Source organism: Mus caroli, unplaced genomic scaffold (assembly GCF_978045245.1).
Source record: "Mus caroli unplaced genomic scaffold, Mus_caroli_1 scaffold_2, whole genome shotgun sequence".
In the NCBI taxonomy this organism is placed as follows: Eukaryota; Metazoa; Chordata; class Mammalia; order Rodentia; family Muridae; genus Mus; species Mus caroli.
In genome coordinates this window covers 126,280,580-126,295,655 of record NW_028227257.1, presented here as the reverse complement: position 1 = coordinate 126,295,655, position 15,076 = coordinate 126,280,580, and the positions used below count along the sequence as shown (strand labels likewise).

The following is a 15,076-nucleotide window of genomic DNA, read 5'->3' as shown; positions in this document are numbered from 1 at the left end:
GAGGTAACTGAATCACAAAAGAACTCACATGCTATGTACTCACTGATATTAGCCCAGATACTTAGAATACCCAAGATATAAAATACAATTTGTGAAACACATGAAACTCAAGAAGAACGAAAACCAAAGTGTGGACACTTTGCCCTTTCTTAGAACTGGGAACAAAACACCCATGGAAGGAGTTACAGAGACAAAGTTTGGAGCTGAGACGAAAGGATGGGCCATCTAGAGACTGCCATATCCGGGAATCCATCCCACAATCAGCCTCCAAACACTGACACCATTGCATACACTAGCAAGATTTTGCTGAAAGGACCCTGATATAGCTGTCTCTTGTGAGACTATGCCGGGGCCTAACAAATACAGAAGTGGATGCTCACAGTCAGCTATTGGATAGATCACAGGGCCCCCAATGGAGGAGCTAAAGAAAGTACCCAAGGAGCTAAAGGGATCTGCAACCCTATAGGTGGAACAACATTATGAACTAACCAGTACCCTCCCAGAGCTTGTGTCTCTAGCTGCATATGTATCAGAAGATAGCCTATTTGGTCATCAGTGGAAAGGGAGGCCGATTGGTTGTGCAAACTTTATATGCCTCAGTACAAGGGAACGCCAGGTCCAAGAAATGGGAGTGGGTGGGTAGGGGGTTGGGGGAGGGGATATGGAGGGCTTGAAATGCAAATGAAGAAAATACCTAATTAAAAAAAAAGAGTTCATCATATTCTGATTGTGAATGGGAGTTTTGGATTTGTGTAAACAGAGGGCTGAAAATGGTTTTCCTGCTGTTGGTTTTTCACCTGTTGGTCTTATTTATTATGTCATTGTTTTTATTTATGTTGAGTGATGTTTCACTCTCAAATTAGACTGTTTTGAGGTATAATAAAAATGAAAGTTCATGAAAGAAAGTTAAAATTTTACTTGATAAAATAAAGTTAGAATATTGAAGTTCTCAAGTATTCATTCATTAAATCAGACAAACCTTACAGAACTTATGTTGGGGTATAGGCCAGAGGTAGGATACTTGCCTAACCTATGTAAGGTACAGCAAACAAAATAAATATTACAAGAGACTAACCATAACTGACTATTTTAATGTACGGTAGAGACTCTAGGGACCATAGCAATTACCTACTTAACTATCTGGTTTAGTTAAGGAGTATGATGTGAGTGACAGCTTTGGAGTAGGCTTTTGAAGAAAAAAAATAGGAATTTAATAGTGGGAGTGCTGATGTTTATGCATTTTTTCCTAATATAATTCTGTAAAAAATGAGGTATCATGAGTAGGTACTTTAGAATCTAGTTAATAGATTAAGAAAAATTGGCTTTAAATCTTGGATTCCTCATTTACTAGCTATTAGACAATGAAAAAAATCCATAATGTCATTTTTAATGAAGGTAAGAGCAATAACTGTGTCTTTCATGTTTAACTGATGTTTGCTATATAGACACATGGATGCTGGGTAGGTGCTAGGTGTTGTTTATTTAGTGCTCAGCTAGTTGGAATTTTCAATTCAAGTATATTTATTAATAAAACACCATAATTGATAATCACACAATATAAGGGATACAATACAGCTATTCAATGAACACTCTTCATTGAAATGATCAAATATATTGAATTTCAGTCTTTTTCATAAACAGCAAAATTTTCATTATAGCTTTGGTAGAAAACAAAAATCATCACGTATAGTGTGTGTGTGTGTGTGTGTGTGTTTGTGTTGTAAAATTCTGTGTTAGCTACCAACCTAAGGTAAAAAATAAGTTCATGAGCTCTTTTAGAGGTACAAGGTGACAATTTTGATGTGCTAATGGAACTAAAATTCTTATCTTGAGCAAGAAGTGAAAAATTTATAAAAACAAATAAAAAAATAGTTGGAATTTTAGGTTGCCAAAACTTTAGAGGAACAGTCAGTGGAGTGCTTTGTAACAAATTCATGGAAATAGGGTTACAGTCACAGGGAAACTATTAGGACTCTGTCGTGTACACTTCATTTTCAACAACACAGGTAGCCTGGGGAATAACATCAGGATTCTGATATGTCATATTTATTCTCATATTAGGGAAATGTGCAGTAGAAAGTTTGGCTCTTTCATTTCTGGGAGTGCAGATCAAGACTTTTATTCTTCTACTGCTTCTTTATGTCCTTAGCCTAAAAGCTAGATACTAAGATTCTATGGTAGACCTTGGTAGGTCAGTTTCTTGGCATGAAAAGACTATTCTTTCTGTCTTTCTGTCTCTCTGTCTCTGTCTGTTTGTCTGTCTCTCTCTGTCTGTCTGTCTCTTTCTGTCTCTCTGTCATTGTGTGAGGATCATAGAATTTATTTACAAAAATGTACATGGATCACCTGCTACAGAAACAGTAGTACAATGTTGCCATAGGATTTTTTGATTATTTTATTTATTTACATTTCAAATGTTGTCTCCTTTTCCAGTTTCCCCTCCTCAAGCCACCCTACAACCTCCCCTTTCCCCTCCTGGCTGTATGAGGGTGCTCCCCCACCTGCCCACCTAGTTATGCCTCAGTGCCCTTTCATTCCCCTACCCTGGGTCATTGAGCCTCCACATGACCAAGGGAGACCCCTCCCATTGATGTCCAATAAGGCAATCCTCTGCTACATATCCTGCTGGATCCATGGGTCCCCCCCACCTCCCATGTGTTCCCTTTGGTTGGTGGTTTAGTCCCTGGGAGCTTTGTGGGGATCTGGTTAGTTGATATTGTTGTTCTTCCTATGGGATTGCAAACCCCTTCAGCTTCTACAATCCTTACCCAATCTTCTCCATTGGGGACCCTGCACTCAGTTAGATGTTTCACTGTGTACATCTGCATCTGTATTGGTCAGGCTCTGACAAGCCTCTCAGGTGATAGCAATACCTGGCTCCTGTCAGTAAGCACTTCTTGACATCAGCAATAGTGTCTGGGTTTGGGGTCAGCTGGTGGGATGGATCCCTAGGTGAGGCAGTCTCTGGATGCCCTTTCCTTCAGTCTCTGGTACACTCTTTGTCCCTGCATTTCCTTTTGACAGGAAGAATTCTGTATTAATATTTCTGAGGAGGGTGTGTGGCCCCATCCCTCAACCAGGGGGCTGTGGCTATCCATTGAATATGGTCTCTACAGTTTCTATCTCCTCTTTGTTGGGTATTTCGTCTAATGTCCTCCCTGTTGGGTCCTGGGAACCTCTTGCCTCCCTGGCATCTGGGACCTTCTAGTGTCTACCCCCAGTTACCCATCCCCCACTGCTACACTATTCTCAAAGCCTGTAAAGTGTAGAGGTTCCTTAGTAATGAGCTTGTATTACTTAATCTGAAATAAATGTAATAACAATTGCCAAATATTAACTGCTGATAGGGCTGCTTAGGAACCAATTCCCTTGGAGATTATGATTTTTTGTAAAACAAACAAACCAAAACAACAAAACAACAACAACAACAACCCTTTGCGTGTAAGCAGCTTTTTTTTTTTTTTCTGAACTCAGAGGCTCCTCGTCTTGTTTCTATTTCACTTTTGCAAGTTAAAATGACTAACTTCACATCTTGTTTGCACTCCGCTTTGCTCTCAGTGTCATGGTGAGCAGTTTAGAATGAGGTTTGGAGGTTTTTCTCCTGACTCATCTTCCTGTTTTCATTGCCTTTAGCTGTGAGGTGTTCTCAGCACCATCTTATGACTGAATGATCATACTGAAGCTTCATTTTGGGAGATCAAATTTAGCTATTATTGACTCCAAGTATTTTACACTTGAAGCAAAATCAGCAATGCATTATTGGATATATTTTAAAAATGTATTTAAAAAGATTATTGTTCCAAATGTAGAAGAGCTTACTTTTATTTTTAATGTTCATTTGTCTCAACCAACACACATTTAAAAATTTTGAATTGTTATTTTACTTTTTAATGTTTATGAATATGCATGCCTGATGCATGTGGAAGTCAGAAGAGGGCAACAGATTTTCTAGAAGTGGAGTCACAGATGGTTGTGAGATGCCATTTGGGGACTGGGAATTAGACCCAGGTTCTCTGGAGAAAAATTTTTGTTCTTAACTGTTCGTCCCCCTCTCTTGGCCCTTGGAGAGGAGATCTACTCTATTCACGCTCTTGGTTTGAACCTGAATGACTTTTAAAATGTTGTACTTTTATTTTCCTGATTTGGTCTCTGGAAAGCAAATCTAAGGGTTTTGCTTAGCAATTATATTTTATTTAATTCAATTAATACTTAGGGGATGTTCCTTAATGATACAGTAAACAGTGGTAGAAATAGGAGGAAGAAAGAAGAATTACTCTCAAAGAAATGTGGTTATCAGATTGTAGAAAGAGTATATGGTCACTTTTAAATGAAACTATTAAACATGTCATAAACATGTGTCAAACAATTAAACTTAAGCATCCATTTCAAGTCTGTACGAAACTGTAATGGTATGAATAAGAAAAAATAGAACATGATGAGGAGGTCCTAGGAAACATATCTAATGCTGGGCTTTTGTTCCAAGATTTTGTCATTTGTGTTTGGCCTAGATCTGGATGGAGGTAGGACATGATATCAGGCTAGTCAAAGAAGTGGCCTAGCAAATGTCAGAAGTGAAGGGGGCATCACCATGCACAGTTCATGACAAGCTATGTGGTGCACAGAGTGAGTTTACCAAGTAAAGCAAACAGGTAGATTGGGATCAAAGGTTAGAGTCACAGTGGTAAACAATCAACATATTAAACACATGTGATAGGCAATTTAAAGGAGAGGAGGGAGAGTATTTTCTGGACTCTAATCTGGTGAACAAAATTTTCCTTTTCTTTCAATAAAACTTTGGCACTGTCTTCACAATAAGTTTTGGTTGAAATTTGGTAGACAAGAGGATCAAGTGTCAGTATCTCAAGACAAACTCATGAGATTTAAAAGATGATATTAGGACCTGAGGTCATAGTCATGGGAATGGAGAAGGATGATGTGGTAGCTGAGATCTGGAAGGGAATATAGTCAGAGAGGAGTTGGGATTTATCAAGAACAAGGCTTGCTTTAAATGCTCCTGACCTCCTTGCTATTCTGTCCAAAAGGATACTGAGACAAACATTAGTTAAACAACTTGTCTGGGTTATCAAGTATAAATATAGCACATCTAACACTGGAGCCCCTTGCTCCTGGGACTGCAGTTTGCTTCTCTGCTACTCGTGTTCAAGAAATAATTCATGTTTCCAGGGTGACTGGACTAGAAAGCGAGTTGCTAACAGCCTTTTGCCTATTTTCCAGACATTGTCCCTTCTTTAAACAGGTCCTCAGATACGGAGAAAAATCTTTTGACCTTTAGGGAGAAAGTTCCCTTATGGTGAGTGATGAGTCTCTGGTACACATTAACTTGTAGGCTAGCAGCAGGAACAGTGTAATTTATGATATTACTCAATTATAAATTAGAATAGTAAATATGTCAACTTAGTGTGATTTATCATCCTTCCTTAGCAGAGCTCAAAACGAAACAAGGCTAGAGTGTTAAATTGAAGATTTAATACCTTGGGTTCATGAAAGCCCAATATATCAGACTTAGTTTACTTATCATGCTGACCAATAATTTTGACAAGGAGAACTAGAGGTTCAGCACAGGGAGTATCACTTTTTTTTTTCTGTTCTGGTCAAATCACACTGTTGAAGAAAAGGGCTCAGGTTCTGTGCTGAGTTTTTTTAATTAATTAATTAATTAATTAATTTTTAAATTCCATATTTTATTTTATTCCTCCACACCCTCACCCTGTCCACCCTCCTACTGTTCTACTTCTTTTTTCATTTTTTTATTAAATATTTTCTTCATTTACATTTCAAATGTTTTATTGAAAGTCCCCTATCTGCCCCCCCCCACCTCGCGCCTGCTCCCCTACCCACCCACTCCCACTTCTTGGCCCTGGTGTTCCCCTGTACTGGGGCATATAAAGTTTGCAAGACCAAGGGGCCTCTCTTCCGAATGATGGCTGACTAGACCATCTTCTGCTACATATACAGCTAGAGACACAAGCTCTGGGGTACTGGTTATTTCATATTGTTGTTCCTCCTATAGGGTTTCAGATCCCCCCAGCTCCTTGGGTACTTTCTCTAGCTCCTCCATTGGGGGCCCTGTGATCCATCCAATAGCTGACTGTGAGCATCCACTTCTGTATTTGCCAGGTACTGACATAGCCTCACAAAAGACAGCTATATCCAGGTCCTTTCAGCAAAATCTTGTTGGCACATGCAATAGTGTCTACATTTGGTGGCTGATTATTGGATGGATCTCCAGGTGGGGCAGTCTCTGGATGGTCCATCCTTCTGTCTCAGCTCCAACCTTTGTCTTTGTAACTCCTTATATGGGTATTTTGTTCACCATTCACACTTTGGTCTTCCTTCTTCTTGAGTTTCCTGTGTTTTGCAAATTGTATCTTGGGTATTCTAAGTTTCTGGGCTAATATCCACTTATCAGTGAGTACATATCATGTGAGTTCTTTTGTGATTGGGTTACCTCACTCAGGATGATATCCTCCAGATCCATTCATTTGCCTAAGAATTTCATAAGTTCATTGTTTTTAATAGCTGAGTAGTACTCCATTGTGTAAATGTACCACATTTTCTGTATCCATTCCTTTGTTGACGGATATCTGGGTTCTTTCCAGCTTCCGGCTTTTATAAATAAGGCTGCTATGAACATAGTGGAGCATGTGTTCTTGTTATATGTTGGAGCATCTTGTAGGTATATGCCCAGGAGTGGTATAGCTGGGCTCTCAGGTAATACTATATCCAATTTTCTGAGGAGCTGCTAGACTGATTTCCAGAATTAGGGATCAGACTTGAGACTGTTCGATGGCAACCCCCTTCCTCCTTTGATGCCATGTCTTCCTGCTGGAGGTGTTGCTATAAGTTCCCTCTCCCTATTGTCAGGCATTTAATCTAAGGTCCCTCCCTTTGAGTCCTGAGAGTCTCTCATCTCCCAGGTCTCTGGTGCATTCTGGAGGGTCCCCCAACCTCCTACCTCCTGAGGTTGCCTGTTTCTATTCTTTCTGCGGCTCTCAGGACTTCAGTCTTTTTCCCTCACTCAATACCAGGTCAGGTTCCCCTCTTTCCCCAACCTTTGTTTCACTTTCCCTTGTAGGTCCCTCCCTCCATCTCCAATGGTGATTACATTCTTCTCCCTCCCTAGTGGGACTGAGGCATCCTCACTTGGGCCCTTCAACTTGCTGACATTTTTGAGTTCTGTGGAGTGTGTCTTGGAGATTCTAACCTTTTTTTTTTTTTATTAATATTCACTTACTAGTGAGAACATACCATGCATGTCCTTTTGGGTATGAGTTTCCTCACTTAGAACGATAATTACTAGTTCCTTCTATTTGATTGCAATATTGAACAAGGATGTCCTCATTCTTCATAGCTGAGTAGTATTCCATTGTGTAAATGAACCACATTTTCTGTCTTCATTCTTCTGTCATGGGAATTCTGGGTTGTTTCCAGTATCTGGATATCACAAATAAGGCAGCTATGAACATAGTGGAACACATGCCCCTGTGGCATGGTGGGGCATCATTTGGGTATATCCCCAAGAGTGGTATAGCTGGGTCTTCAGGTAAATATATTTCCAATTTTCTGATAAACCTCCAGACTGATTTCCAGAGTGGTTGTACCAGTTTGCAATCCCACCAGCAATGGAGGAGCTTTCCTCTTTATCCACATCCTCGCCAGCATCTGCTGTCACCTGAGGTTTTGATCTTAGCCATTCTGATTGGTATAAGGTGGAATCTCAGGGTCTTTTTGATTTGAAATTCTATGATCACTAAGGACTTTGAACATTTATTTAGGTGATTCTCAGCCATTTAAGATTCTCTGATGATTTTTATGCAAACAGCTTCTTGAGTGTATGGTTTTGAGATTTATTCAACTTTGTTTTTCAGGTTCTTCGTTTTTAAAAGGCTGTTGTAATAGGAAGTTGTCTTCTAAATACAGTGGATCTGTAGTTCATGTTGGGTTATCAAATTTTATCTCATACATTAACAATTTTATCAGTCATAATCGGGAAATTATTATCATTTAAGTTTTGTTGTGAAATTGTATGAATCTAATGGACAAAATATTGTCCTTTTCTTAAAAATTATCTATACATCCTTCAGAAAGACTAAGAAGCCTTTTTATATCCCAGATACATTTTTTTCCTCCCAAAGAGTTCCCATTTCTACTATTTCCAGAATATTCTGGCTTAAACATTAATTACTTCCTTGCTTTTCAATATAGTTTTACTATTCCAGCCCATGTTCCTTGCCACATACTTTTAGTATAGTATGACTTAAAATACCTCTGGCACATAGTTATGCATTCCACATACATTTTTCTATGAGAGCCTTTCTTTCCTGATGGTGTATTTGTAACTTTTGTTAGCATTATGCGAGGTTCCCTAATTTTTATTGCCCATGTCATATTGCATTACACAAAAATACTACAGAATATTTATTCATTGCAGTGTTGATGGGATCTGAGTTATTTCTAGATTTGAGTTATTATGAATCATGTCATTAGCAGTCTTTTTGAATCCTTGCTGATCATGCTCATGTATTTCTGTTGGGTGTATACTTAGCAAGAGAATTGCTGGGGTCTATTGCATTCAAACCTTCAATTTCAGCAGTTACAACCAGACTGTTTTCAAAAAGTTCTTAACTAATTACACAGCTGTCATCAACGTCTGCAAACTCCCATTGTTTACTCTTACTGAAGCTTAGTGTAATCAATCTCTTTAATTTTAGCCATTTGGGGTGAGACGTTACATCACATTTCCCTATTGAGTAATGCAGTTCTGAGCTCTGCTTTAACTTTATATGGATATCACTGTATATTGTCCAGAGTTTTTGTCTATTTTTCTTTTGTGTTGGTGGCTTTGTAATTATTAACATTCAGAACTTAGTTATCTTTGCACAAAGATATATATGCTTCAGCAAATATGGTGGAATGGATATATTTCAACTGATTTTTCCTCTTCTATGATAATTTACCCTCCTTCCTCTCTCCCTACCTTTGCTCTCTCTCTCCATTCTTCCTCTTTCTTCCTTCACATTTCTTTTCCTCTTTAGCTTCCCTCTATTTTCAGCTTCACACCTCTACTTCCCTTTGCTTCTCTTCCCTCCCTTCTCTCTTCCCATTGTTTCCTCCTTCTTTTACTCTCCCCTTCCCTCCCTTACTATTGCTGCACTTCACCATCTTCCTTCCCTTTTCCTTCCATCTTTTTGACCCTCTCCTCTTCCTATCTCTTCTCTCTCTCTCTCTCTCTCTCTCTCTCTCTCTCTCTCTCTCTCTCTCTCTCTCTTTTCGTTTCCTTTTGCCCTTAGGAAGTAAAGCCTAAGTCCTCATTCATGCTAACCAGGCAGCCAGCCAAGAGTCATTGCTTAAAGAGGTTAAGAGGTTTTTATTTTATTATTATATTTTTGATTAAACTACTCAAATTCTAATTTTGATTCCTCTTCACAGTCACTTTTTGAATGACTTGAGGTCAAGCTCATGTTAGATTTTTCTTCTAAAAACAATATTTTTGCCAGGTTTAATGTCTGCATCTATAATTCCAGGAATCAGAAGTGGGCAGATGTCTGTAAGTTGAAGCTAGCCCAAACTAAAATGTAAATTCTGCACCAGCTAGAATTCCTTAGAGAAGCCGTTTTCAAAATTAGTAAGCAAGCAAAAACATCGGCTTGCTCCTAAAGCCCAGATCATATAAATTAAAAAAAAAAAAGAAAAACAATTTTGTTTTTAAAATTTTGTGAGAGTCTTACTTTGTAGCTCCTGTTTACTTGACACTCTATGTGCAGACTAAGTGAGCCTTGACCTTATGATCCTCCTGTGTCTACCACCTGAATTCCTGACTACCATACCTGGACAAGTTATATAACATAGTAGCTTTTCCTTTGCCCACAGCTTTCAATTCCATGTTTATCATAATTTTTCATAAATGTCTTGTGGGCCTATTATTCTACTTAATTATTCTCTCCTTATATTTATAATTCCATTTATAACTATGATCATGTTAAAATAAACTCCTTGTATTGGCTGAAGAAGACTCCTACCGTGTAGTGTCTTTATTTGGAAGCTGTAAGTGTCCACAGTTACTTACTGAGCAAAGTTTATCTGATAAGGCCATAGGATCAGGCCAGGGTTGGAGTGGGGCATGGCAAGACTGATACTGTCACAACGTTATTTAGAGCAATCAGAATTTTTCACCTTTAACAGAAACAGAATATAATGAAAGTTTCCAGAAACTACAATTGTATTTGCCAGGGCACAATGACATTTGCAAGTTATACAGGGCACACAAGATTAACTTCTAAGACCAATTGTCCTGTAAAACTTCCATGTTTTCTTGACTTCCAAGAAATCATACAGAGAAACACAAAGAAGCCTGAACACTTCACTGCCTGAGGGAGTGCATCAGTCTCTCAGAGCCCCGGGAGCCATGGAGTCTAACCAGAAAAATCTAGAAAGCATGACTCTCAAGAGAGTTAGGCCAAGTTAATTTTATTGTTCATTACAGGAGGCCTCTTAGTGCTGTCTTACTTAATATGAATTTAAGAATTTCCTTGCCAAACTCAACAAAATATTGAAATGTTATGTTATGGATCTCACTTGATATCTCATTATTACATATTTAAGAACTGATATAATTTTAGTATAGACTTTTAATCTATCTGCTGGTTAGTTTTTGTCAACTTGATACAAACCAGAGTCACCTGGAAAAATAGAACCACAAGAATTTACACAATGGAGTACTACTCAACTTTCAAAAAGAATGAATTTATGAAATTCCTAGGCAAATGGATGGACCTGGAGGGCATCATCCTGAGTGAGGTAACCCAATCACAAAGGAACTCTCACAATATGTACTCACTGATAAGTGGATATTAGCCCAAAACTTAGGATACCCAAGATATAAGATACAATTTGCTAAACACATGAAACTCAAGAAGAATGAAGACCAAAGTGTGGACACTGTGCCCCTCCTTAGAACTGGGAACAAAACACCCATGGAAGGAGTTACAGAGACAAAGTTTGGAGCTGTGACGAAAGGATGAACCATCTAGAGACTGCCATATCCAGGGATCCACCCCATAATCAGCTTCCAAGCCCTGACACCATTGCATACACTAGCAAGATTTTGCTGAAAGGACCCAGATATAGCTGTCTCTTGTGAGACTATGCCAGGGCCTAGCAAACACAGAACTGGATGTTCACAATCAGCTAGTGGATGGATCACAGGGCTCCCAATGGAGGAGCTAGAGAAAGTACCCAAGGAGCTAAAGGGATCTGCAACCCTATAGGTGGAACAACATTATGAACTAACCAGTACCCCGGAGCTCTTGACTCTAGCTGCATATGTATCAAAAGATGGCCTAGTTGGCCATCACTAGAAAGAGAGGCCCATTGGACACACAAACTTTATATGCTCCAGTACAGGGGAACGCCAGGGCCAAAAAAATGGGAATGGGTGGGTAGGGAAGTGGGGGGGAGGGTATGGGGGACTTTTGGGATAGCATTAGAAATGTAATTGAGGAAAATACGTAATAAAAAATATTAAAAATTAAAAAAAAAAAAGAGAGAATTCCCTTCATCAGGTTGACCTGTGGTCTCTTCTCTGAGGACATTTTCTTGATGGGAGAGGGTCAATGCCACCATGGACAGTTCCACTTCTGAAAGATGATCCTGGATAGTATAAGAAAGCAAGATAACCAGTACCCCCAGAGCTCGTGTCTCTAGCTGTACATGTAGGAGAAGATGGCCTAGTCGGCCATCACTGGGAAGAGAGGCCCTTTGGTATTGCTAACTTATAGCAATACCTTTCCCCCCACTCCCCTACCCACCCATTCCCACTTTTTGGCCCTGGCGTTCCCCTGTACTGGGGCATATAAAGTTTGCGTGTCCAATGGGCCTCTCTTTCCAGTGATGGCCTACTAGGCCATCTTTTGATACATATGCAGCTAGAGTCAAGAGCTCCGGGGTACTGGTTAGTTCATAATGTTTTTGCACCTACAGGGTTGCAGATCTCTTTAGCTCCTTGGATACTTTCTCTAGCTCCTCCTTTGGGGCCCCCAATGGTATTGCTAACTTTATATGCCAGTACAGAGGAATGCCAGGGCCAAGAATCGGGAGTGGGTGGGTAGGGGAGCAGGGTCGGGGGAGGGTATAGGGAACTTTTGGGATAGCATTTGCAATTTGAAATGTATATAAAGAAAATATCTTAAAAAAAAAAAAAGCAAGCTAAGAAAGCCATTATACAGTCTTTTTTCATAGACTCTGGTTGAGTCCCTGATATGGCTTTTCATGATGATGGATTTTGATGTGGAAGTGTAAACTTCCTTCTCCAAGTTCTTTTTGGTCATGGTGTTTAACCAAGCAATAGAAAAAAACCCTAATACAGCAACAAAAACAATAATATTAATAGTAATAATAATGATAATGGAGAATGTCATGCACACTTCATTTATTTTATTTAACATACTCTCAGCCATGATTTATAATTTTCTGTATAGAGACTGCATTTTGGTAATTTGTATGTACTTTTACACATTTTTATATCTATATATTGCATTTTAAAATTTATTTAATTTATTCATTATACAAGTTACCTTTACTTATTTTTTTAAGTGTGCCTGTAGGTTTGTATCAGCCTGTATATGTTTATGAGCATGTCCTTGTGGAATTAAAGCAAAACTTAAGGGAGTCAGGTCTGTCCTTCCACCATGTTAGTTCTTGGGCTAGACCTCAGTCTTGGCGACAAGCACCTCTTACTTGCTGAGCCATCTCACTGGCCCTTCAACTATTATTTTTCTGTTTGTTTCTTGTATTATGTAGTATATTTATATTAGCCTTCTAGTCATAGATTTTTTTATCTTACTTATACATATCGTTTTAGTAGATTACTTTGAATTTATAATCAAAACCCATATTGTTCATGAATAGGAAAATTACTATTTAAAAGTGTTTTGATTTTACATTTTATTTTTTTGCATGTCATGTGGACTTGTGTACAGAGATTAAAATAATGCTATTGAAGTGCAAGGAGGTGACTCCATTGACTTCTTTGAACAAACAGATTAACAGCATTTTACTATTAACTATGTTGTCCCTCTTTAACATATATTAAATTTAGAATATTTATTTAAATTTTATTTTTCATGAATAAAATTAAAGACTTAACTTTTCCTTTGTTTTCATGGAACAATATCTTGCTGTTTCCCAGGCAGGCCTAGAATTCTTATATTCTAATTGTCCTTTTGCTTCAGCTTTCCAAGAAGTTGGGACATAGAAGCATATGCTCTGTTGTTGCTAGATTTTAAATTTGTAACAAATGCTTCTCTTGAGGATATAAAATACTTTTTACTTTACTTTGTATACCTCTTGGAAGATTTTTTCCCCCTATATTTCCTTAGAACAGATGATATACCAAAGGATTTTAGTGTTTGGTAGCTAACCTTTTTAGAACTCCTTGCATGCTTGTATTCAAGAGGAAGCCTGGAATCTCTCTCTGTAGCAGAGTGTTGCAGTCAGCCGTGTAATGAGGTACTCTCAGTGGTGGTGATAGGAGATTACAATCCCCTTTGTTTTTTGTCATATATAAGCACGATGCACTTGGGCCCAAGGTTCATGGCTCTTTTAATGTGCCTAGCCACATCTCTCATGGACTCAAACTTTTCCCCAAGCCTAGAGAGTTTTTTGATAGGAGAGGAGGATCTTGCTCTTTCTCCAAGATCAGCAGAAATTGCTTTGTGTTCTTTTAGGGCACTGGGCACAATAGTTACCTTTAGTACTGACAATGGCTGGAGATCTGCGATATTTCTTCCCATCACCACTTTGATGGTGATGATATATTTTTCTCATTTTCGCTCAAAGGTCCTCATATGTTTGCTGCTTCCTCAGAGTGGCTGTTCCCTAAGCAGTTTTAGTCCTGTTGTTTGTACATGTTCCCAGAACTCGAAGTCACTATCCCGGTTTTAGCATTTAAGTTCTTCTGTCAATAGGATTCGTCACCATGGGTAGTTATGTTACACCATTTACACATACAACTTGATCCTCAATGCCTTCCCAATAGTTCAAGGCAAATATTAAAATCATTTGTTATATTTGTATTGTGCACAGCAAAAATGAAGTAAACAGCATGTAAATACTTGACACAAGTCTCTCCTTAGAGAGATTCACAGCAAACTCTATGTGGTATTTTCTTTCTAGCCATCATTATACTTAGTTATAACTGTAGTTGTTGTATGTAGTGTTTCTGTACAAATGTACCAACTCCATCACATACCTCATAGGAATGAAGCGAAGGGAACACACTTGATGTACTCTTAGCTATTGTCTCTTTGCAACAAGACACTAACATTTAAGTAATCTGACTTTTGATACCAGCTCACCTGGTCTTAGGCAGTATTCTATTGCATTGAAGAGACGATATGATCACAACAACACAACAAAGAAAGCATTCAATTGGGGCTTGCTTATAGTTTCCAAGGCTTAGTCTATTTACAATTTCAGAGATTTATTCTATTATCAGTATTTATGGAAATATGGTGGCATGTAGGCAGACATGGTATGGAGTAGTATTTGAGGGTTCTATATATGAATCTGTAGGCAGCAGGAAGAGAGGGATGCTGTGCCTGGCTCTAGCTTCTGAAAATCCAAATCCATACCCAGTAACACACTTGCTCCAACAAAGCCAAGCCTACTTCATGAAGACCACACCTTCTAATAGCCCTGGAATGGTGAGCCTTTCTGATGAGCATACATTTGAATATATGAGCCAGTGAGGGCCATTCTTCTTCAAACCACCACAGACCAGCATAGTTTCTTTCATTATATGATACTCAATTCTGAGGTATATTCAATAAATTACTAATTACATGAAATCAATTGAAATTCTTACTTGCTATTATCATATTAGCTGTGAAAGGCATTGACCATAATTATGTTGATATGTTTTTTTGTCTATTCTATTCAGGATCGTAAAAAATATGTATAATATATTCATTTTATGTTATTATAAATTTCATGAATACAAACATAACCTTTTTAAAAAAATCTTGGATAGAACTTTGCACTTTAAATAGTCAACAAC

General features: G+C 38.4%; 1 protein-coding gene across 4 annotated transcripts in view; it reads left to right on the top strand.

The window, feature by feature from the left end:
• Positions 1-15,076, top strand: part of Galnt13 (polypeptide N-acetylgalactosaminyltransferase 13) — a 692,094-nt gene that overhangs the window by 46,915 nt on the left and 630,103 nt on the right. The gene's annotated exons all lie outside the window — the stretch shown is intronic.